Consider the following 26397-nt stretch of genomic DNA (forward strand, 5'->3'; position numbering starts at 1 on the left):
TATTTTGACGTTTTTGCCTTACTATAGCCTTGCCTTTTTGGTCATTTTTTCAACATGCTATTTTATGGGGTTTCTGACTGTTTTTGGAAGTTTTTTCAACACTGTATACTATAACATGCCTCTACATGCTATTCTAAGTGGTTTTAAGCTGTTTTTAGGACATGTCATATTTTGACGTTTTTTGCCTTACTATAGCCTTGCCTTTTTGGTCATTTTTTGCAACATGGTATTTTATGGGGTTTCCAACTGTTTTTGGAAGTTTTTTCAACAGTGTATACTATAACATGCCTCTACATGCTATTCTAAGTGGTTTTCAGCTGTTTTTAGGACATGTCATATTTTGACGTTTTTTGCCTTACTATAGCCTTGCCTTTTTGGTCATTTTTTTCAACGTGCTATTTATTAGGGTTTGGGGCCGTTTTCTGATGTTTTTTCAACACTGTAAACTATAACATGCCTCTACATGCTATTCTAAGTGGTTTTCAGATGGTTTTAGGACATGTCATATTTTGACGTTTTTGCCTTACTATAGCCTTGCCTTTTTGGTCATTTTTTTAACATGCTATTTTATGGGGTTTCCGACTGTTTTTGGAAGTTTTTTCAACACTGTATACTATAACATGCCTCTACATGCTATTCTAAGTGGTTTTCAGCTGTTTTTAGGACATGTCATATTTTGACGTTTTTGCCTTACTATAGCCTTGCCTTTTTGGTCATTTTTTGCAACATGGTATTTTATGGGGTTTCCAACTGTTTTTGGAAGTTTTTTCAACAGTGTAAACTATAACATGCCTCTACATGCTATTCTAGGTGGTTTTCAGATGTTTTTAGGACATGTCATATTTTGACGTTTTTGCCTTACTATAGCCTTGCCTTTTTGGTCATTTTTTCAACATGCTATTTTATGGGGTTTCCGACTGTTTTTGGAAGTTTTTTCAACACTGTATACTATAACATGCCTCTACATGCTATTCTAGGTGGTTTTCAGATGTTTTTAGGACATGTCATATTTTGACGTTTTTGCCTTACTATAGCCTTGCCTTTTTGGTCATTTTTTCAACATGCTATTTTATGGGGTTTCCGACTGTTTTTGGAAGTTTTTTCAACACTGTATACTATAACATGCCTCTACATGCTATTCTAAGTGGTTTTAAGCTGTTTTTAGGACATGTCATATTTTGACGTTTTTTGCCTTACTATAGCCTTGCCTTTTTGGTCATTTTTTCAACATGCTATTTTATGGGGTTTCCGACTGTTTTTGGAAGTTTTTTCAACACTGTATACTATAACATGCCTCTACATGCTATTCTAAGTGGTTTTAAGCTGTTTTTAGGACATGTCATATTTTGACGTTTTTCGCCTTACTATAGCCTTGCCTTTTTGGTCATTTTTTTCAACATGCTATTTTATGGCTTTTGGGGCTTTTGGGGGGTGTTTTTTTAACACTGTATAGTATAACATGCCTCTACATGCTATTCTAAGTGGTTTTCAGCTGTTTTCATGACATGTCATATTTTGACATTTTTTGCCTTACTATAGCCTTGCCTTTTTGGTCATTTTTTTCAACATGCTATTTTATGGGGTTTGGGACTGTTTTTGGATGTTTTTTCAACACTGTATACTATAACATGCCTCTTCATGCTATTCTAAGTGGTTTTCACACTATAGCCTCACTTTTTTGGTCATTTCTTCAACATGCTATTGTTACAAACCCAGCTCGCAATGGGGAAAAGGGAAATAACACACACACTTTCGTTGGAAGGGATATTGAATTAAGGTGTATTTATTATAAAAGGACATGTGGACATTAAGTGTAAAACAGATAAGCACTTCCAGGTTCTGTCAAAACAATTAAATAAATATAACAAAAAGATGACTCCTTAAATCAAAACTGGAGCTGACTATCTAAAGCTAAAGATTACAGTGACAAATAACTCAAATATCTCGAAAGCAAAACCTAACTAACTAACCTAGTGACTCAGTGAAAAACAGAAAGACAAATGACCAGTACCCCTGAACCAAGTTAAACTAAAAAGTGACAAAATATGTGAGTGCAGTACAAAATCAGTATTTTAGTCTTACTCTGGCCCAAATCTGGGACATGCACAGGAATCAAATTCTCTTGCACTTTACACAATTCACAAGCAACAACTTAAATACAAGGAGGTACTGGTGGTGTTTTCCGCCATCAGTAGAGCACTCCGGACTTTTATAACTGCCATCCCTCCTGGATTGGTGTAGCACCGCACCGACAAGCCGCATTAATCACCAGCCACCGGGAAGGACACGCCCTCTAGGGACAGCTGTAACACAATTTGACTGTTAGACACACACACATACATACATTGACATACGGCTAGAGGACGGGATGAGAGCTCATGGCTCAGGGACATAAAAGATATTTTATGGGTTTTTTGGCCTTTTCAGGAAGTATTTCAACATTGTACAATATAACATGCATCTAACTGTTATACTAATAGTGTTCAGCTGTTTTTAGGACATGTCAAATTTTGACATTTTTCGCCTTACTATAGCCTTGCCTTTTTGGTCATTTTTTCAACATGCTCTTTTATGGCTTTTGGGGCTTTGGGGGGATGTTTTTTCCAACACTGTATACTATAACATGCCTCTACAGGCTATTCTAAGTGGTTTTCAGCTGTTTTTAGGACATGTCATATTTTGACGTTTTTGCCTTACTATAGCCTTGCCTTTTTGGTCATTTTTTTCAACATGCTATTTTATGGCTTTTGGGGCTTTTTGGGGATGTTTTTTCAACACTGTATACTTTAACATGGCTCTACATGCTATTCTAAGTGGTTTCCAGATGGTTTTAGGACATGTCATATTTTGACGTTTTTCGCCTTACTATAGCCTTGCCTTTTTGGTCATTTTTTTCAACATGCTACTTTTTAGGGTTTTGGGCCGTTTTCGGATGTTTTTTCAACACTGTATAGTCTAACATGCCTCTACATGCTATTCTAAGTGGTTTCCAGATGTTTTTAGGACATGTCATATTTTGACATTTTTTGCCTTACTATAGCCTTGCCTTTTTGGTCATTTTTTGGAACATGGTATTTTATGGGGTTTCCAACTGTTTTTGGAAGTTTTTTCAACACTGTATAGTATAACATGCCTCTACATGCTATTCGAAGTGGTTTTCAGCTGTTTTTAGGACATGTCATATTTTGTCATTTTTTGCCTTACTATAGCCTTGCCTTTTTGGTCATTTTTTCATCATGCTATTTTATGGGGTTTCTGACTGTTTTTGGGAGTTTTTTCAACAGTGTATACTATAACATGCCTCTACAGGCTATTCTAAGTGGTTCCAGATGTTTTTTGGACATGTCATATTTTGACGTTTTTGCCTTACTATAGCCTTGCCTTTTTGGTCATTTTTTCAACATGCTATTTTATGGGGTTTCTGACTGTTTTTGGAAGTTTTTTCAACACTGTATACTATAACATGCCTCTACATGCTATTCTAAGTGGTTTTCAGCTGTTTTTAGGACATGTCATATTTTGACGTTTTTTGCCTTACTATAGCCTTGCCTTTTTGGTCATTTTTTTCAACATGCTATTTTTTAGGGTTTTGGGCCGTTTTCGGATGTTTTTTCAACACTGTATAGTATAACATGCCTCTACATGCTATTCTAAGTGGTTTCCAGATAGTTTTGGGACATGTCATATTTTGACGTTTTTTGCCTTACTATAGCCTTGCCTTTTTGGTCATTTTTTGCAACATGGTATTTTATGGGGTTTCCAACTGTTGTTGGATGTTTTTTCAACACTGTATACTATAACATGCCTCTACATGCTATTCTAAGTGGTTTTCAGCTGTTTTTAGGACATGTCATATTTTGACGTTTTTCGCCTTACTATAGCCTTGCCTTTTTGGTCATTTTTTTCAACATGGTATTTTATGGGGTTTCAACTGTTTTTGGAAGTTTTTCAACACTGTATACTATAACATGCCTCTACATGCTATTCTAAGTGGTTTTCAGAGGGATTTAGGACATGTCATATTTTGACGCTTTGCCTTATACTATAGCCTTGCCTTTTTGGTCATTTTTTCAACATGCTATTTTATGGGGTTTCCGACTGTTTTTGGAAGTTTTTTCAACACTGTATAGTATAACATGCCTCTACATGCTATTCTAGGTGGTTTTCAGATGTTTTTAGGACATGTCATATTTTGACGTTTTTGCCTTACTATAGCCTTGCCTTTTTGGTCATTTTTTCAACATGCTATTTTATGGGGTTTCCGACTGTTTTTGGAAGTTTTTTCAACACTGTATAGTATAACATGCCTCTACATGCTATTCTAAGTGGTTTTCAGCTGTTTTTAGGACATGTCATATTTTGACGTTTTTCGCCTTACTATAGCCTTGCCTTTTTGGTCATTTTTTCAACATGCTATTTTATGGGGTTTCCGACTGTTTTTGGAAGTTTTTTCAACACTGTATACTATAACATGCCTCTACATGCTATTCTAGGTGGTTTTCAGCTGTTTTTAGGACATGTCATATTTTGATGTTTTTGCCTTACTATAGCCTTGCCTTTTTGGTCATTTTTTTCAACATGCTATTTTTTTAGGGTTTTGGGCCGTTTTCGGATGTTTTTTCAACTCTGTATACTATAACATGCCTCTACGTGATATTCTAAGTGGTTTTCAGCTGTTTTTAGGACATGTCATATTTTGACATTTTTTTGCCTTACTATAGCCTTGCCTTTTTGGTCCTTTTTTTTAACATGCTCTTTTATGGCTTTTAGGGCTTTTTGGAGATGTTTTTTCAACAGTGTATACTATAACATGGCTCTACATGCTATTCTAAGTGGTTTTCAGCTGTTTTTAGGACATGTCATATTTTGACATTTTTCGCCTTACTATAGCCTTGCCTTTTTGGTCATTTTTTTCAACGTGCTATTTTTTAGGGTTTTAAATGCGTTTCGGATGTTTTTTCAACACTGTATAGTATAACATGCCTCTACATGCTATTCTAAGTGGTTTTCAGCTGTTTTTAGGACATGTCATATTTTGACGTTTTTTGCCTTACTATAGCCTTGCCTTTTTGGTCATTTTTTCAACATGCTATTTTATGGGGTTTGGGGCTGTTTTTGGATGTTTTTTCAACACTGTATACTATAACATGCCTCTACATGCTATTCTAAGTGGTTTTCAGATGGTTTTAGGACATGTCATATTTTGACGTTTTTGCCTTACTATAGCCTTGCCTTTTTCAACATGCTATTTTATGGGGTTTCCGACTGTTTTTGGAAGTTTTTTCAACACTGTATACTATAACATGCCTCTACATGCTATTCTAAGTGGTTTTCAGCTGTTTTTAGGTCATGTCATATTTTGACGTTTTTGCCTTACTATAGCCTTGCCTTTTTGGTCATTTTTTCAACATGCTCTTTTATGGCTTTTGGGGCTTTGGGGGGATGTTTTTTCCAACACTGTATACTATAACATGCCTCTACAGGCTATTCTAAGTGGTTTTCAGCTGTTTTTAGGACATGTCATATTTTGACGTTTTTGCCTTACTATAGCCTTGCCTTTTTGGTCATTTTTTTCAACATGCTATTTTATGGCTTTTGGGGCTTTTTGGGGATGTTTTTTCAACACTGTATACTTTAACATGGCTCTACATGCTATTCTAAGTGGTTTCCAGATGGTTTTAGGACATGTCATATTTTGACGTTTTTCGCCTTACTATAGCCTTGCCTTTTTGGTCATTTTTTTCAACATGCTACTTTTTAGGGTTTTGGGTCGTTTTCGGATGTTTTTTCAACACTGTATAGTCTAACATGCCTCTACATGCTATTCTAAGTGGTTTCCAGATGTTTTTAGGACATGTCATATTTTGACATTTTTTGCCTTACTATAGCCTTGCCTTTTTGGTCATTTTTTGGAACATGGTATTTTATGGGGTTTCCAACTGTTTTTGGAAGTTTTTTCAACACTGTATAGTATAACATGCCTCTACATGCTATTCGAAGTGGTTTTCAGCTGTTTTTAGGACATGTCATATTTTGTCATTTTTTGCCTTACTATAGCCTTGCCTTTTTGGTCATTTTTTCATCATGCTATTTTATGGGGTTTCTGACTGTTTTTGGGAGTTTTTTTCAACAGTGTATACTATAACATGCCTCTACAGGCTATTCTAAGTGGTTTCCAGATGTTTTTTGGACATGTCATATTTTGACGTTTTTTGCCTTACTATAGCCTTGCCTTTTTGGTCATTTTTTCAACATGCTATTTTATGGGGTTTCTGACTGTTTTTGGAAGTTTTTTCAACACTGTATACTATAACATGCCTCTACATGCTATTCTAAGTGGTTTTCAGCTGTTTTTAGGACATGTCATATTTTGACGTTTTTTGCCTTACTATAGCCTTGCCTTTTTGGTCATTTTTTTCAACATGCTATTTTTTAGGGTTTTGGGCCGTTTTCGGATGTTTTTTCAACACTGTATAGTATAACATGCCTCTACATGCTATTCTAAGTGGTTTCCAGATGGTTTTGGGACATGTCATATTTTGACATTTTTCGCCTTACTATAGCCTTGCCTTTTTGGTCATTTTTTGCAACATGGTATTTTATGGGGTTTCCAACTGTTGTTGGATGTTTTTTCAACACTGTATACTATAACATGCCTCTACATGCTATTCTAAGTGGTTTTCAGCTGTTTTTAGGACATGTCATATTTTGACGTTTTTCGCCTTACTATAGCCTTGCCTTTTTGGTCATATTTTGCAACATGGTATTTTATGGGGTTTCCAACTGTTTTTGGAAGTTTTTTCAACACTGTATAGTATAACATGCCTCTACATGCTATTCGAAGTGGTTTTCAGCTGTTTTTAGGACATGTCATATTTTGTCATTTTTTGCCTTACTATAGCCTTGCCTTTTTGGTCATTTTTTCATCATGCTATTTTATGGGGTTTCTGACTGTTTTTGGGAGTTTTTTTCAACAGTGTATACTATAACATGCCTCTACAGGCTATTCTAAGTGGTTTCCAGATGTTTTTTGGACATGTCATATTTTGACGTTTTTTGCCTTACTATAGCCTTGCCTTTTTGGTCATTTTTTCAACATGCTCTTTTATGGGGTTTCCGACTGTTTTTGGACGTTTTTTCAACACTGTATACTATAACATGCCTCTACATGCTATTCTAAGTGGTTTTCAGAGGGATTTAGGACATGTCATATTTTGACGTTTTTTGCCTTACTATAGCCTTGCCTTTTTGGTCATTTTTTCAACATGCTATTTTATGGGGTTTCCGACTGTTTTTGGAAGTTTTTTCAACACTGTATAGTATAACATGCCTCTACATGCTATTCTAGGTGGTTTTCAGATGTTTTTAGGACATGTCATATTTTGACGTTTTTGCCTTACTATAGCCTTGCCTTTTTGGTCATTTTTTCAACATGCTATTTTATGGGGTTTCCGACTGTTTTTGGAAGTTTTTTCAACACTGTATAGTATAACATGCCTCTACATGCTATTCTAAGTGGTTTTCAGCTGTTTTTAGGACATGTCATATTTTGACATTTTTTGCCTTACTATAGCCTTGCCTTTTTGGTCATTTTTTCAACATGCTATTTTATGGGGTTTCCGACTCTTTTTGGAAGTTTTTTCAACACTGTATACTATAACATGCCTCTACATGCTATTCTAAGTGGTTTTCAGCTGTTTTTAGGACATGTCATATTTTGACGTTTTTTGCCTTACTATAGCCTTGCCTTTTTGGTCATTTTTTTCAACATGCTATTTTTTTAGGGTTTTGGGCCGTTTTCGGATGTTTTTTCAACTCTGTATACTATAACATGCCTCTACGTGATATTCTAAGTGGTTTTCAGCTGTTTTTAGGACATGTCATATTTTGACATTTTTTTGCCTTACTATAGCCTTGCCTTTTTGGTCCTTTTTTTTAACATGCTCTTTTATGGCTTTTAGGGCTTTTTGGAGATGTTTTTTCAACAGTGTATACTATAACATGGCTCTACATGCTATTCTAAGTGGTTTTCAGCTGTTTTTAGGACATGTCATATTTTGACGTTTTTTGCCTTACTATAGCCTTGCCTTTTTGGTCATTTTTTTTCAACATGCTATTTTATGGGGTTTGGGGCTGTTTTTGGATGTTTTTTCAACACTGTATACTATAACATGCCTCTACATGCTATTCTAAGTGGTTTCCAGATGGTTTTAGGACATGTCATATTTTGACATTTTTCGCCTTACTATAGCCTTGCCTTTTTGGTCATTTTTTTCAACGTGCTATTTTTTAGGGTTTTGGGCCGTTTTCGGATGTTTTTTCAACACTGTATAGTATAACATGCCTCTACATGCTATTCTAAGTGGTTTTCAGCTGTTTTTAGGACATGTCATATTTTGACGTTTTTTGCCTTACTATAGCCTTGCCTTTTTGGTCATTTTTTCAACATGCTATTTTATGGGGTTTGGGGCTGTTTTTGGATGTTTTTTCAACACTGTATACTATAACATGCCTCTACATGCTATTCTAAGTGGTTTTCAGATGGTTTTAGGACATGTCATATTTTGACGTTTTTGCCTTACTATAGCCTTGCCTTTTTGGTCATTTTTTCAACATGCTATTTTATGGGGTTTCCGACTGTTTTTGGAAGTTTTTTCAACACTGTATACTATAACATGCCTCTACATGCTATTCTAAGTGGTTTTCAGCTGTTTTTAGGACATGTCATATTTTGACGTTTTTGCCTTACTATAGCCTTGCCTTTTTGGTCATTTTTTGCAACATGGTATTTTATGGGGTTTCCAACTGTTTTTGGAAGTTTTTTCAACAGTGTATACTATAACATGCCTCTACATGCTATTCTAAGTGGTTTTCAGCTGTTTTTAGGACATGTCATATTTTGACGTTTTTTGCCTTACTATAGCCTTGCCTTTTTGGTCATTTTTTTCAACATGCTATTTATTAGGGTTTTGGGCCGTTTTCGGATGTTTTTTCAACACTGTATAGTATAACATGCCTCGACATGCTATTCTAAGTGGTTTCCAGATGGTTTTAGGACATGTCATATTTTGACGTTTTTTGCCTTACTATAGCCTTGCCTTTTTGGTCATTTTTTGCAACATGGTATTTTATGGGGTTTCCAACTGTTTTTGGAAGTTTTTTCAACACTGTATACTATAACATGCCTCTACATGCTATTCTAAGTGGTTTTCAGCTGTTTTTAGGACATGTCATATTTTGACGTTTTTTGCCTTACTATAGCCTTGCCTTTTTGGTCATTTTTTTCAACATGCTATTTTTTAGGGTTTTGGGCCGTTTTCGGATGTTTTTTCAACTCTGTATACTATAACATGCCTCTACGTGATATTCTAAGTGGTTTTCAGCTGTTTTTAGGACATGTCATATTTTGACATTTTTTTGCCTTACTATAGCCTTGCCTTTTTGGTCCTTTTTTTTTTAACATGCTCTTTTATGGCTTTTAGGGCTTTTTGGAGATGTTTTTTCAACAGTGTATACTATAACATGGCTCTACATGCTATTCTAAGTGGTTTTCAGCTGTTTTTAGGACATGTCATATTTTGACGTTTTTTGCCTTACTATAGCCTTGCCTTTTTGGTCATTTTTTTCAACATGCTATTTATTAGGGTTTTTGGGCATTCGGATGTTTTTTCAACTCTGTATACTATAACATGCCTCTACATGCTATTCTAAGTGGTTTTCAGCTGTTTTTAGGACATGTCATATTTTGACATTTTTTTGCCTTACTATAGCCTTGCCTTTTTGGTCCTTTTTTTTTAACATGCTCTTTTATGGCTTTTAGGGCTTTTTGGAGATGTTTTTTCAACAGTGTATACTATAACATGGCTCTACATGCTATTCTAAGTGGTTTTCAGCTGTTTTTAGGACATGTCATATTTTGACGTTTTTTGCCTTACTATAGCCTTGCCTTTTTGGTCATTTTTTTCAACATGCTATTTATTAGGGTTTGGGGCCGTTTTCTGATGTTTTTTCAACACTGTAAACTATAACATGCCTCTACATGCTATTTTAAGTGGTTTTCAGATGGTTTTAGGACATGTCATATTTTGACGTTTTTGCCTTACTATAGCCTTGCCTTTTTGGTCATTTTTTTCAACATGGTATTTTATGGGGTTTCCAACTGTTTTTGGAAGTTTTTTCAACAGTGTATACTATAACATGCCTCTACATGCTATTCTAAGTGGTTTTCAGCTGTTTTTAGGACATGTCATATTTTGACGTTTTTTGCCTTACTATAGCCTTGCCTTTTTGGTCATTTTTTTCAACGTGCTATTTTTTAGGGTTTTGGGCCGTTTTCTGATGTTTTTTCAACACTGTATAGTATAACATGCCTCTACATGCTATTCTAAGTGGTTTCCAGATGGTTTTAGGACATGTCATATTTTGACGTTTTTTGCCTTACTATAGCCTTGCCTTTTTGGTCATTTTTTGCAACATGCTATTTTATGGGGTTTCCAACTGTTTTTGGAAATATTTTCAACACTGTAAACTATAACATGCCTCTACATGCTATTCTAAGTGGTTTTCAGAGGGATTTAGGACATGTCATATTTTGACATTTTTTGCCTTACTGTTGCCTTGCCTTTTTGGTCATTTTTTCAACATGCTATTTTATGGGGTTTCCGACTGTTTTTGGAAGTTTTTTCAACACTGTATAGTATAACATGCCTCTACATGCTATTCTAGGTGGTTTTCAGATGTTTTTAGGACATGTCATATTTTGACGTTTTTGCCTTACTATAGCCTTGCCTTTTTGGTCATTTTTTCAACATGCTATTTTATGGGGTTTTCGACTGTTTTTGGAAGTTTTTTCAACACTGTATAGTATAACATGCCTCTACATGCTATTCTAAGTGGTTTTCAGCTGTTTTTAGGACATGTCATATTTTGACATTTTTTGCCTTACTATAGCCTTGCCTTTTTGGTCATTTTTTCAACATGCTATTTTATGGGGTTTGGGGCTGTTTTTGGATGTTTTTTCAACACTGTATACTATAACATGCCTCTACATGCTATTCTAAGTGGTTTCCAGATGGTTTTAGGACATGTCATATTTTGACATTTTTCGCCTTACTATAGCCTTGCCTTTTTGGTCATTTTTTTCAACGTGCTATTTTTTAGGGTTTTGGGCCGTTTTCGGATGTTTTTTCAACACTGTATAGTATAACATGCCTCTACATGCTATTCTAAGTGGTTTTCAGATGGTTTTAGGACATGTCATATTTTGACGTTTTTGCCTTACTATAGCCTTGCCTTTTTGGTCATTTTTTCAACATGCTATTTTATGGGGTTTCCGACTGTTTTTGGAAGTTTTTTCAACACTGTATACTATAACATGCCTCTACATGCTATTCTAAGTGGTTTTCAGCTGTTTTTAGGACATGTCATATTTTGACGTTTTTTGCCTTACTATAGCCTTGCCTTTTTGGTCATTTTTTCAACATGCTATTTTATGGGGTTTCCGACTGTTTTTGGAAGTTTTTTCAACACTGTATAGTATAACATGCCTCTACATGCTATTCTAAGTGGTTTTCAGCTGTTTTTAGGACATGTCATATTTTGACATTTTTTGCCTTACTATAGCCTTGCCTTTTTGGTCATTTTTTCAACATGCTATTTTATGGGGTTTGGGGCTGTTTTTGGATGTTTTTTCAACACTGTATACTATAACATGCCTCTACATGCTATTCTAAGTGGTTTCCAGATGGTTTTAGGACATGTCATATTTTGACATTTTTCGCCTTACTATAGCCTTGCCTTTTTGGTCATTTTTTTCAACATGCTATTTATTAGGGTTTGGGGCCGTTTTCTGATGTTTTTTCAACACTGTAAACTATAACATGCCTCTACATGCTATTTTAAGTGGTTTTCAGATGGTTTTAGGACATGTCATATTTTGACGTTTTTGCCTTACTATAGCCTTGCCTTTTTGGTCATTTTTTTCAACATGCTATTTATTAGGGTTTTGGGCCGTTTTCGGATTTTTTTTCAACACTGTATAGTATAACATGCCTCGACATGCTATTCTAAGTGGTTTCCAGATGGTTTTAGGATATGTCATATTTTGACGTTTTTTGCCTTACTATAGCCTTGCCTTTTTGGTCATTTTTTGCAACATGGTATTTTATGGGGTTTCCAACTGTTTTTGGAAGTTTTTTCAACACTGTATACTATAACATGCCTCTACATGCTATTCTAAGTGGTTTTCAGCTGTTTTTAGGACATGTCATATTTTGACATTTTTTGCCTTACTATAGCCTTGCCTTTTTGTTCATTTTTTCAACATGCTATTTTATGGTGTTTTGGGCATTTTTAGGAAGTTTTTTCAACACTGTATAGTATAACATGCCTCTACATGCTATTCTAAGTGGTTTTCAGCTGTTTTTAGGACATGTCATATTTTGACATTTTTCGCCTTACTATAGCCTTGCCTTTTTGGTCATTTTTTCAACATGCTATTTTATGGGGTTTCCGACTGTTTTTGGAAGTTTTTTCAACACTGTATACTATAACATGCCTCTACATGCTATTCTAAGTGGTTTCCAGATGGTTTTAGGACATGTCATATTTTGACATTTTTCGCCTTACTATAGCCTTGCCTTTTTGGTCATTTTTTTCAACATGCTATTTATTAGGGTTTAAATGCTTTCTGATGTTTTTTCAACACTGTAAACTATAACATGCCTCTACATGCTATTTTAAGTGGTTTTCAGATGGTTTTAGGACATGTCATATTTTGACGTTTTTGCCTTACTATAGCCTTGCCTTTTTGGTCATTTTTTTCAACATGCTATTTATTAGGGTTTTGGGCCGTTTTCGGATTTTTTTTCAACACTGTATAGTATAACATGCCTCGACATGCTATTCTAAGTGGTTTCCAGATGGTTTTAGGATATGTCATATTTTGACGTTTTTTGCCTTACTATAGCCTTGCCTTTTTGGTCATTTTTTGCAACATGGTATTTTATGGGGTTTCCAACTGTTTTTGGAAGTTTTTTCAACACTGTATACTATAACATGCCTCTACATGCTATTCTAAGTGGTTTTCAGCTGTTTTTAGGACATGTCATATTTTGACATTTTTTGCCTTACTATAGCCTTGCCTTTTTGGTCATTTTTTCAACATGCTCTTTTATGGGGTTTCCGACTGTTTTTGGACGTTTTTTCAACACTGTATACTATAACATGCCTCTACATGCTATTCTAAGTGGTTTTCAGCTGTTTTTAGGACATGTCATATTTTGACGTTTTTTGCCTTACTATAGCCTTGCCTTTTTGTTCATTTTTTCAACATGCTATTTTATGGTGTTTTGGGCATTTTTAGGAAGTTTTTTCAACACTGTATAGTATAACATGCCTCTACATGCTATTCTAAGTGGTTTCCAGATGGTTTTAGGACATGTCATATTTTGACGTTTTTTGCCTTACTATAGCCTTGCCTTTTTGGTCATTTTTTCAACATGCTATTTTATGGGGTTTCCGACTGTTTTTGGAAGTTTTTTCAACACTGTATACTATAACATGCCTCTACATGCTATTCTAAGTGGTTTTCAGCTGTTTTTAGGACATGTCATATTTTGACATTTTTTGCCTTACTATAGCCTTGCCTTTTTGGTCATTTTTTTCAACATGCTATTTTATGGCTTTTGGGGCTTTTTGGGGATGTTTTTTCAACACTGTATACTATAACATGCCTCTACATGCTATTCTAAGTGGTTTTCAGATGGTTTTAAGACATGTCATATTTTGACGTTTTTTGCCTTACTATAGCCTTGCCTTTTTGTTCATTTTTTCAACATGCTATTTTATGGTGTTTTGGGCATTTTTTTGGAAGTTTTTCAACACTGTATACTATAACATGTCTCTATATGGTATTCTAAGTGGTTTTCAGCTGTTTTTAGGACATGTCATATTTTGACATTTTTGGCCTTACTATAGCCTTGCCTTTTTGGTCATTTTTTGCAACCTGCTATTTTATGGGGTTTCTGACTGTTTTTGGAAGTTTTTTCAACACTGTAAACTATAACATGCCTCTACATGCTATTCTAAGTGGTTTCCAGATGGTTTTAGGACATGTCATATTTTGACATTTTTCGCCTTACTATAGCCTTGCCTTTTTGGTCATTTTTTTCAACATGCTCTTTTATGGCTTTTGGGGCTTTTTGGAGATGTTTTTTCAACAGTGTATACTATAACATGGCTCTACATGCTATTCTAAGTGGTTTTCAGCTGTTTTTAGGACATGTCATATTTTGACGTTTTTTGCCTTACTATAGCCTTGCCTTTTTGGTCATTTTTTCAACATGCTATTTTATGGGGTTTGGGGCTGTTTTTGGATGTTTTTCAACACTGTATACTATAACATGCCTCTACATGCTATTCTAAGTGGTTTTCAGATGGTTTTAGGACATGTCATATTTTGACGTTTTTGCCTTACTATAGCCTTGCCTTTTTGGTCATTTTTTCAACATGCTTTTTTATGGGGTTTACAACTGTTTTTGGATGTTTTTTCAACACTGTATACTATAACATGCCTCTACGTGCTATTCTAAGTGGTTTTCAGATGGTTTTAGGACATGTCATATTTTGACGTTTTTGCCTTACTATAGCCTTGCCTTTTTGGTCATTTTTTTCAACATGCTATTTATTAGGGTTTTGGGCCGTTTTCGGAAGTTTTTTCAACACTGTATAGTATAACATGCCTCTACATGCTATTCTAAGTGGTTTTCAGCTGTTTTTAGGACATGTCATATTTTGACGTTTTTGCCTTACTATAGCCTTGCCTTTTTGGTCATTTTTTCAACATGCTATTTTATGGGGTTTCTGACTGTTTTTGGAAGTTTTTTCAACACTGTATACTATAACATGCCTCTACATGCTATTCTAAGTGGTTTTCAGCTGTTTTTAGGACATGTCATATTTTGTCATTTTTTGCCTTACTATAGCCTTGCCTTTTTGGTCATTTTTTCAAAATTCTTTTTTATGGGGTTTCCGACCGTTTTGGGGATGTTTTTTCAACACTGTATACTATAACATGCCTCTACATGCTATTCTAAGTGGTTTTCAGCTGTTTTTAGGACATGTCATATTTTGACGTTTTTGCCTTACTATAGCCTTGCCTTTTTGGTCATTTTTTCAACATGCTATTTTATGGGGTTTGGGGCTGTTTTTGGATGTTTTTTCAACACTGTATACTATAACATGCCTCTACATGCTATTCTAAGTGGTTTTCAGATGGTTTTAGGACATGTCATATTTTGACGTTTTTGCCTTACTATAGCCTTGCCTTTTTGGTCATTTTTTCAACATGCTATTTTATGGGGTTTCCGACTGTTTTTGGAAGTTTTTTCAACACTGTATACTATAACATGCCTCTACATGCTATTCTAGGTGGTTTTCAGCTGTTTTTAGGACATGTCATATTTTGACGTTTTTGCCTTACTATAGCCTTGCCTTTTTGGTCATTTTTTCAACATGCTATTTTATGGGGTTTCCGACTGTTTTTGGAAGTTTTTTCAACACTGTATACTATAACATGCCTCTACATGCTATTCTAAGTGGTTTTCAGCTGTTTTTAGGACATGTCATATTTTGACATTTTTTGCCTTACTATAGCCTTGCCTTTTTGGTCATTTTTTCAACATGCTATTTTTTTGGGTTTTGGGCTGTTTTGGATGTTTTTTCAACACTGTATACTATAACATGCCTCTACATGCTATTCTAAGTGGTTTCCAGATGGTTTTAGGACATGTCATATTTTGACATTTTTCGCCTTACTATAGCCTTGCCTTTTTGGTCATTTTTTTCAACATGCTATTTATTAGGGTTTGGGGCCGTTTTCTGATGTTTTTTCAACACTGTAAACTATAACATGCCTCTACATGCTATTTTAAGTGGTTTTCAGATGGTTTTAGGACATGTCATATTTTGACGTTTTTTGCCTTACTATAGCCTTGCCTTTTTGGTCATTTTTTTCAACATGCTATTTTATAGGGTTTTGGGCCGTTTTCGGGTGTTTTTTCAACACTGTATAGTATAACATGCCTCTACATGCTATTCTAAGTGGTTTTCAGATGGTTTTAGGACATGTCATATTTTGACGTTTTTGCCTTACTATAGCCTTGCCTTTTTGGTCATTTTTTGCAACATGGTATTTTATGGGGTTTCCAACTGTTTTTGGAAGTTTTTTCAACACTGTATACTATAACATGCCTCTACATGCTATTCTAAGTGGTTTTCAGCTGTTTTTAGGACATGTCATATTTTGACATTTTTTGCCTTACTATAGCCTTGCCTTTTTGTTCATTTTTTCAACATGCTATTTTATGGTGTTTTGGGCATTTTAGGAAGTTTTTTCAACACTGTATAGTCTAACATGCCTCTACATGCTATTCTAAGTGGTTTTCAGATGGTTTTAGGACATGTCATATTTTGACATTTTTCGCCTTACTATAGCCTTGCCTTTTTGGTCATTTTTTCAACATGCTATTTTATGGGGTTTCCGACTGTTTTTGGAAGTTTTTTCAACACTGTATACTATAACATGCCTCTACATGCTATTCTAAGTGGTTTCCAGATGGTTTTAGGACATGTCATATTTTGACATTTTTCGCCTTACTATAGCCTTGCCTTTTTGGTCATTTTTTTCAACTTGCTATTTATTAGGGTTTCAACTGTTTCTGATGTTTTTTCAACACTGTAAACTATAACATGCCTCTACATGCTATTTTAAGTGGTTTTCAGATGGTTTTAGGACATGTCATATTTTGACGTTTTTGCCTTACTATAGCCTTGCCTTTTTGGTCATTTTTTTCAACATGCTATTTATTAGGGTTTTGGGCCGTTTTCGGATTTTTTTTCAACACTGTATAGTATAACATGCCTCGACATGCTATTCTAAGTGGTTTCCAGATGGTTTTAGGATATGTCATATTTTGACGTTTTTTGCCTTACTATAGCCTTGCCTTTTTGGTCATTTTTTGCAACATGGTATTTTATGGGTTTCCAACTGTTTTTGGAAGTTTTTTCAACACTGTATACTATAACATGCCTCTACATGCTATTCTAAGTGGTTTTCAGCTGTTTTTAGGACATGTCATATTTTGACATTTTTTGCCTTACTATAGCCTTGCCTTTTTGGTCATTTTTTCAACATGCTATTTTATGGGGTTTCCGACTGTTTTTGGACGTTTTTTCAACACTGTATACTATAACATGCCTCTACATGCTATTCTAAGTGGTTTTCAGCTGTTTTTAGGACATGTCATATTTTGACGTTTTTTGCCTTACTATAGCCTTGCCTTTTTGTTCATTTTTTCAACATGCTATTTTATGGTGTTTTGGGCATTTTTAGGAAGTTTTTTCAACACTGTATAGTATAACATGCCTCTACATGCTATTCTAAGTGGTTTCCAGATGGTTTTAGGACATGTCATATTTTGACGTTTTTTGCCTTACTATAGCCTTGCCTTTTTGGTCATTTTTTCAACATGCTATTTTATGGGGTTTCCGACTGTTTTTGGAAGTTTTTTCAACACTGTATACTATAACATGCCTCTACATGCTATTCTAAGTGGTTTTCAGCTGTTTTTAGGACATGTCATATTTTGACGTTTTTGCCTTACTATAGCCTTGCCTTTTTGGTCATTTTTTTCAACATGCTATTTTATGGCTTTTGGGGCTTTTTGGGGATGTTTTTTCAACACTGTATACTATAACATGCCTCTACATGCTATTCTAAGTGGTTTTCAGATGGTTTTAAGACATGTCATATTTTGACGTTTCTCGTCTTACTATAGCCTTGCCTTTTTGTTCATTTTTTCAACATGCTATTTTATGGTGTTTTGGGCATTTTTTGGAAGTTTTTTCAACTCTGTATACTAAAACATGTCTCTATATGGTATTCTAAGTGGTTTTCAGCTGTTTTTAGGACATGTCATATTTTGACATTTTTGGCCTTACTATAGCCTTGCCTTTTTGGTCATTTTTTGCAACCTGCTATTTTATGGGGTTTCCGACTGTTTTTGGAAGTTTTTTCAACACTGTAAACTATAACATGCCTCTACATGCTATTCTAAGTGGTTTTAAGCTGTTTTTAGGACATGTCATATTTTGACATTTTTCGCCTTACTATAGCCTTGCCTTTTTGGTCATTTTTTTCAACATGCTCTTTTATGGCTTTTGGGGCTTTTTGGAGATGTTTTTTCAACAGTGTATACTATAACATGGCTCTACATGCTATTCTAAGTGGTTTTCAGCTGTTTTTAGGACATGTCATATTTTGACGTTTTTTGCCTTACTATAGCCTTGCCTTTTTGGTCATTTTTTCAACATGCTATTTTATGGGGTTTGGGGCTGTTTTTGGATGTTTTTTCAACACTGTATACTATAACATGCCTCTACATGCTATTCTAAGTGGTTTCCAGATGGTTTTAGGACATGTCATATTTTGACGTTTTTTGCCTTACTATAGCCTTGCCTTTTTGGTCATTTTTTCAACATGCTATTTTATGGGGTTTACAACTGTTTTTGGATGTTTTTTCAACACTGTATACTATAACATGCCTCTACATGCTATTCTAAGTGGTTTTCAGATGGTTTTAAGACATGTCATATTTTGACGTTTCTCGTCTTACTATAGCCTTGCCTTTTTGTTCATTTTTTCAACATGCTATTTTATGGTGTTTTGGGCATTTTTTGGAAGTTTTTTCAACTCTGTATACTAAAACATGTCTCTATATGGTATTCTAAGTGGTTTTCAGCTGTTTTTAGGACATGTCATATTTTGACATTTTTGGCCTTACTATAGCCTTGCCTTTTTGGTCATTTTTTGCAACCTGCTATTTTATGGGGTTTCCGACTGTTTTTGGAAGTTTTTTCAACACTGTAAACTATAACATGCCTCTACATGCTATTCTAAGTGGTTTTAAGCTGTTTTTAGGACATGTCATATTTTGACATTTTTCGCCTTACTATAGCCTTGCCTTTTTGGTCATTTTTTTCAACATGCTCTTTTATGGCTTTTGGGGCTTTTTGGAGATGTTTTTTCAACAGTGTATACTATAACATGGCTCTACATGCTATTCTAAGTGGTTTTCAGCTGTTTTTAGGACATGTCATATTTTGACGTTTTTTGCCTTACTATAGCCTTGCCTTTTTGGTCATTTTTTCAACATGCTATTTTATGGGGTTTGGGGCTGTTTTTGGATGTTTTTTCAACACTGTATACTATAACATGCCTCTACATGCTATTCTAAGTGGTTTCCAGATGGTTTTAGGACATGTCATATTTTGACGTTTTTTGCCTTACTATAGCCTTGCCTTTTTGGTCATTTTTTCAACATGCTATTTTATGGGGTTTACAACTGTTTTTGGAAGTTTTTTCAACACTGTATACTATAACATGCCTCTACATGCTATTCTAAGTGGTTATCAGCTGTTTTTAGGACATGTCATATTTTGTCATTTTTCGCCTTACTATAGCCTTGCCTTTTTGTTCATTTTTTTTTTAACATGCTCTTTTATGGCTTTTGGGGCTTTTGGGGATGTTTTTTTCAACACTGTATACTATAACATGCCTCTACATGCTATTTTAAGTGGTTTTCAGCTGTTTTTAGGACATGTCATATTTTGTAATTTTTCGCCTTACTATAGCCTTGCCTTTTTGGTCATTTTTTTCAACATGCTATTTTTTAGGGTTTTGGGCCGTTTTCGGATGTTTTTTCAACACTGTATAGTATAACATGCCTCTACATGCTATTCTAAGTGGTTTCCAGATGGTTTTAGGACATGTCATATTTTGACATTTTTTCCCTTACTATAGCCTTGCCTTTTTGGTCATTTTTTGCAACATGGTATTTTATGGGGTTTCCCACCGTTTTTGGAAGTGTTTTCAACACTGTAAACTATAACATGCCTCTACATGCTATTCTAAGTGGTTTTCAGATGTTTTTAGGACATGTCATATTTTGACGTTTTTTGCCTTACTATAGCCTTGCCTTTTTGGTCATTTTTTGCAACATGGTATTTTATGGGGTTTCCGACTGTTTTTGGAAGTTTTTTCAACACTGTATAGTCTAACATGCCTCTACATGCTATTCTAAGTGGTTTCCAGATGGTTTTAGGACATGTCATATTTTGACGTTTCTCTTCTTACTATAGCCTTGCCTTTTTGGTCATTTTTTGCAACATGCTATTTTATGGGGTTTCCAACTGTTTTTGGAAATATTTTCAACACTGTAAACTATAACATGCCTCTACATGCTATTCTAAGTGGTTTTCAGATGGATTTAGGACATGTCATATTTTGACATTTTTTGCCTTACTATAGCCTTGCCTTTTTGGTCATTTTTTGCAACATGGTATTTTATCGGGTTTCCAACTGTTTTAGGACGTTTTTTCAACTCTGTATGCTATAACATGCCTCTACATGCTATCCTAAGCGGTTTTCAGATGGATTTAGGACATGTCATATTTTGACATTTTTTGCCTTACTATAGCCTTGCCTTTTTGGTCATTTTTTGCAACATGGTATTTTATGGGGTTTCCGACTGTTTTTGGAGGTTTTTTTTCAACACTGTATACTATAACATGCCTCTACATGCTATTCTAAGTGGTTTCCAGATGGTTTTAGGACATGTCATATTTTGACGTTTTTCGTCTTACTATAGCCTTGCCTTTTTGGTAATTTTTTGCAGCATGGTATTTTATGGGGTTTCCAACTGTTTTAGGACGTTTTTTCAACTCTGTATGCTATAACATGCCTCTACATGCTATCCTAAGTGGTTTTCAGATGGATTTAGGACATGTCATATTTTGACATTTTTTGCCTTACTATAGCCTTGCCTTTTTGGTCATTTTTTGCAACATGCTATTTTATGGGGTTTCCAACTGTTTTTGGAAATATTTTCAACACTGTAAACTATAACAGAATAGCATGTAGAGGCATAAGTGGTTTTCAGAGGGATTTAGGACATGTCATATTTTGACATTTTTTGCCTTACTATAGCCTTGCCTCTTTGGTCATTTTTTGCAACATGGTATTTTATGGGGTTTCCGACTGTTTTTGGAAGTTTTTTCAACACTGTATACTATAACATGCCTCTACATGCTGTTCCAAGTGGTTTCCAGATGGTTTTAGGACATGTCATATTTTGACGTTTCTCGTCTTACTATAGCCTTGCCTTTTTGTTCATTTTTTCAACATGCTATTTTATGGGGTTTTGGGCATTTTTTGGAAGTTTTTTCAACTCTGTATACTAAAACATGTCTCTACATGGTATTCTAAGTGGTTTTCAGCTGTTTTTAGGACATGTCATATTTTGACATTTTTGGCCTTACTATAGCCTTGCCTTTTTGGTCATTTTTTTCAACATGCTATTTTTTAGGGTTTGGGGCCGTTTTCTGATGTTTTTTCAACACTGTAAACTATAACATGCCTCTACATGCTATTTTAAGTGGTTTTCAGCTGTTTTTAGGACATGTCATATTTTGACGTTTTTTGCCTTAATATAGCCTTGCCTTTTTGGTCATTTTTTCAACATGCTCTTTTATGGCTCTTGGGGCTTTTTGGGGATGTTTTTTCAACACTGTATACTATAACATGCCTCTACATGCTATTCTAAGTGGTTTTCAGATGGTTTTAGGACATGTCATATTTTGACGTTTTTGCCTTACTATAGCCTTGCCTTTTTGGTCATTTTTTCAACATGCTATTTTATGGGGTTTCCGACTGTTTTTGGAAGTTTTTTCAACACTGTATACTATAACATGCCTCTACATGCTATTCTAAGTGGTTTTCAGCTGTTTTTAGGACATGTCATATTTTGACGTTTTTTGCCTTACTATAGCCTTGCCTTTTTGGTCATTTTTTTCAACATGCTATTTTTTAGGGTTTCTGACTGCTTTTGGACGTTTTTTCAACACTGTATACTATAACATGCCTCTACATGCTATTCTAAGTGGTTTAAAGCTGTTTTTAGGACATGTCATATTTTGCCATTTTTCGCCTTAGTATAGCCTTGCCTTTTTGGTCATTTTTTCCAACATGCTATTTTATGGGGTTTGGGGCCATTTTTTAAATACTGTATAGTATAACATGCCTCCAGATGCTATACTAAGTGGTTTTTAGCTTTTTTTAAGGACATGAAAAATTTTATATGGCATACAGCATGGAGAGGCATGTCATAGCATACAGTGTTAAAAAAAAACATCCCTAAATGCCCCAAGAACCCATAAATAGCATGTTGAAAAAAAGACCAAACAGGCAAGGCTATAGTAAGGCGGGAAATGTCAAAATTTCACGTCCAAAAACAGCTGAAAACTACTTAGTATAGCATGTAGAGGCATGTCATAGTGTACAGTATTCACAAAATATCCCCAAAAGGCCCCCAAACCCATTAAATAAAATGGAGAAAAAATAACCAAAATTTGGAGCTTTTTTTCAAATTGACAGTTTTCACCATAATATAGTGTTGCTTTTTTGGTCATTTTTTCAACATGCTATTTTTTGGGTTATTGGGGAAGTATTTCAACACTGTATACTACAATATGCACTGTAATAGTAAGTGGTTTTCAGCTGTTTTTGGACATGTCAAATTTTGACATTTTTCTCCATACTACAGCCTTGCCTTTTTGGTCATTTTGTCAGCACGGTATTTTATGGGGTCTTGGGCCGTTTTTTATTCTTTTTTTATGTTTTTTCATCATTATATATTACAGCATGCCTCTACATGCTATACTAAGGGGTACTATACTATACTTCAGCCATTTTTAGGACATGTTAAATTTTATATGGCATATAGCATGTAGAGGTATGTCATAGCATACAGTGTTAAAAAAACATCCCCATCAGGCCCAAAAACCCATAAAATCGCATGTGGAAAAATGCTCAAAATTTGGAACTGTTTTTTGGACATGTCAAAGTTTGTCATTTTTTGCCATACTACAGCCTTGCTTTTTTGCATCTTTTCAACTTTCAACGACTCATGAATGTCAAAATTTGACATTTTTTGACTGATTGTAAGAGTTTTCTGTGGTGACTTCTGAAGGATGAAGACACCTGTAAAAGTTTCAATCAGCACAAGTTTAATATGAGTAAAAGTATGAGTATACAATTATAATTGTAATTACAATAATAACAAGTACAATAAACAAGTGTAACTTAAATGAAGATGAGTAAAAAGACTAACTAAAATGAAGACTACAAATGAGGACAAGTACAACAAAGAAGAGCGTTCGGGTCAGCCCAGACAGAGACAAGACTTACCGCAAACCGACACAGAACATAGAAAGCTGGCCGTCACCGATAATAGAAAGGCAGGAGTATTTATATAATGCTGTGATGTATATGGTAGGTATCAATTTCTAAAATGTCAGGTACTTGACTTCTTTTGAGGAATAACAAGCATGTATTTGTGTTCATAAATTTACTGGCACTGGTCCGGCTCAGGTATCCATGGTCAAACATAACTTGTAGACACTAAGACTTTACCATATATAGGTAGGTCTTTACTTGAGGTAGACAGAGTCTTGAACTCAGTACTGAGGATGCGTAATCATAAATCATAATCATAATCATAAATTCATACTAATAGCGACATACTATACTATACTATAGCCTTTTTGTTCATTTTTTCAACATGCTAAATTATGATGTTTTGGGACTTTTTTGGCCTGTATTTCCGCATTGTATACGCATAGTATACAATGTGGAAATAGACAGACGCATAGTCTGTCTACAAGCCATTAAATGTCTTTTTAGCCATTTTTATGACAAGTCAAAATGTAACATTTTTTGACACACTATACTATGGCATTTTTGCCATTTTTTCAACATGCTAAATTATGATGTATTTGGGCTTTTTTGGCCTTTATTTCCACATTTTATACTATGACGCCTCTCTACAAGGTATAATATGTTGTTTCAAGTCATTTTTATGACATGTCAAAATCTGACATTTTTTGACATACTATACTATTGCCTTTTCGGCCATTTTTTCAACATGCTAAATTATGATGGTTTTGGACGTTTTTGGCTTTGATTTCAATATTGTATACTTTGACACGTCTCTACAAGCTATAATACGTTGTTTTCAGCCCTTTTATGGCATGTCAAAATCTGACATTTTTCGACATACTATATACTACGGCGTTATTGGCCATTTTTATGACATGCTTAATTATAATGGTTTTTGGCCTTTTTTTCGACATAATATAGTGTGACATGAATCTACAAGCTATATTTTTTTTCAACATGCTATATTTCGCCCCTCCTTAGTTACCACCTTATCATGGTGGAGGGGTTTGCATGTCCCAATGATCCTCGGAGCTCAGATGTCAGGGGCTTTATGCACCTGGTGGGGTCTCCCATGGCAAATAGGTCCTAGGGGAGGGACCAAATAAAGGTAGCTCACCAGACCCCTTATGACATGACTGAAAATGACATATTTAAGCTTGTAGAGACACGTTATTGTATAGCAATGTCAAACAGAAGGCCAAAAAATTTAATTATATAGCATATTGAAAAAATTCCAAAAAATAACATATTATAGCATGTCGAAAAATGTCAAAATTGCTATATATCGAAAAAATTGCTGAAAATGACATAGTATAGGTGGTAGAGACACATCGTAGTACAGCAATGTTGAACAGATGGCCAAGGAACGTCATCATATAGCATGTCGAAAAAAAACGAAAACGACTTAGTATAGTTGAAAATGTATGTTGAAAAATGTCAATCTTTGACATGTCGAAAAAATGACAGAAAATGTGATAGTATAGTATGTCGTTCCAAATATGCAAAAAAAAAAGTCATACAAAGTATGTTGACCAAAATTTGTCAGAAAGTCATATTATAGTATGTCGTCCAAAATATAACAAAAATGTCATGGTACTCAGCAAAAAGTCCAGTGTTGAATTAACTCCTACAGAGTTAACACTTTTGAAACAATTAAACATTATCCCTATAACAGAGTTCCTTTTTTTAACTCTTTTTTTTAACTTAGATGTATAACACAGCCCTGAGTTATATTTTGTACTATTTGAGCGGTATTAGTTAGTCACTCCCTAAAGTGTCCAGATCTTCACTGAAAAAATGTTATAATTATTTAACAAATTACAGAAGAATTAATTCCAACAAATTAAAATAATTTTCCAAATTAGCATATAGTTTCACTTTTCAAACTTAGTCATTTTTACAGATAATTAAAAAAAATGAATTACTGTACTCACTTTTATCTGAAACATTGTATGAGCTTTGCCATGGGATGAGATACTTTTCCACGGTGATGCAGAAGTCTTGCTCTTGTGACATCCAGCAGTGAGGTGGTCTGTGCTGCCAACCAGGCTGGTTGTAGAGAAGCTTCTCCAAACTGCAGCATGACTAGAGTTGAGATAAGGAAACTCATATTAGACACAAGCAATATGCAGTAAGAGAAAACTAGATTCATGTGATAACTCAAACATCTTCTGACCAGCCAGTGCAAGATGGGGATGCTGATCCTCCTATGGACTGTTTTCAGATGCCAAGAAATGTATCCTGTGCTGCTTGCATCATAGAAGATGACAGCATCATAGACGTGTTCCTGAAATTAAATAAATAAATGCCTCATCGTATTTAAATCATAAGAAATTTAAGAGAATATTCAAATATCAATGTTATGCACATAGCGTCAGGTCACAACATGTTAGTAGGACATGAAAGGATTATACCAACAATAATTATAAAAATATGACTTACACAGCCTTCTTTGGTATATGGATCCTTAAGGGAGGGGAACAGCACCACTATCTCTGGAGCATAGTCTTTTCTTCTGTTTGCCACTCAACCACTAGCTCCAGTCTAAAACCTTAAAAAAGAAAACAAGAGTAAAAGACATTAAGCTTTATTTTTCATTGAACAGTTGGAAACTGAAGGTTAGCTCGCTACCATAGACTTCAAGCTAACATCAGCTAGTAACCTGGAGAAAACCTGCTGTTTAGTCATGGCAAAAAACAAGGCTTTGTAAAGCAGACGATCTCTAGATGTTACAATGTTCACATTGCAGTGTATGTTGCAGTGTATACAAAAATGTCATATTTTCGTATGTCGTCCAAAATTTGCCAAAAAAGTCATAGTATACTATCTTCTCAAAAATAAAAATAAAATGTCTTAGAATAATATGTAAAAGTCATGAGGCTTGGGCAGATAGTCCAAGGCTGGGCAGGAGGGTGTCCCCTCCAGAGACGGGGCTGGAGTGCAAAGGCGTGTTTTTCCCCGGAGACGGGGCCGGAGGGCGAAGGCACGTCTCCTTCGGAGAAAGAGCTGAGGTCGAAGGCGCATCCCCTCCAAGGGCAGGGCAGCTGGTCTAGTGCTGAGCT

At 34.9% G+C, this 26397-nt stretch overlaps 1 long non-coding RNA gene across 1 annotated transcript in view; it reads right to left on the reverse strand.

The window, feature by feature from the left end:
• Positions 1-1794: 1794 nt before the first annotated feature.
• The window catches only part of LOC121956116 (uncharacterized), an 80481-nt gene continuing 55878 nt past the window's right edge, over positions 1795-26397 (reverse strand). The window contains exons 8-11 of the long non-coding RNA XR_015779622.1: positions 25778-25886; positions 25512-25622; positions 25270-25420; positions 1795-2303 (exon numbers count right to left, since the gene is read on the reverse strand). This is a non-coding gene — a long non-coding RNA (uncharacterized LOC121956116). The remainder of the gene's footprint in view (positions 2304-25269; positions 25421-25511; positions 25623-25777; positions 25887-26397) is intronic.

Source organism: Plectropomus leopardus, chromosome 18 (assembly GCF_026936395.1).
Source record: "Plectropomus leopardus strain MGB_pleo_1.0 chromosome 18, ASM2693639v1, whole genome shotgun sequence".
Lineage (NCBI taxonomy): Eukaryota > Metazoa > Chordata > Actinopteri > Perciformes > Serranidae > Plectropomus > Plectropomus leopardus.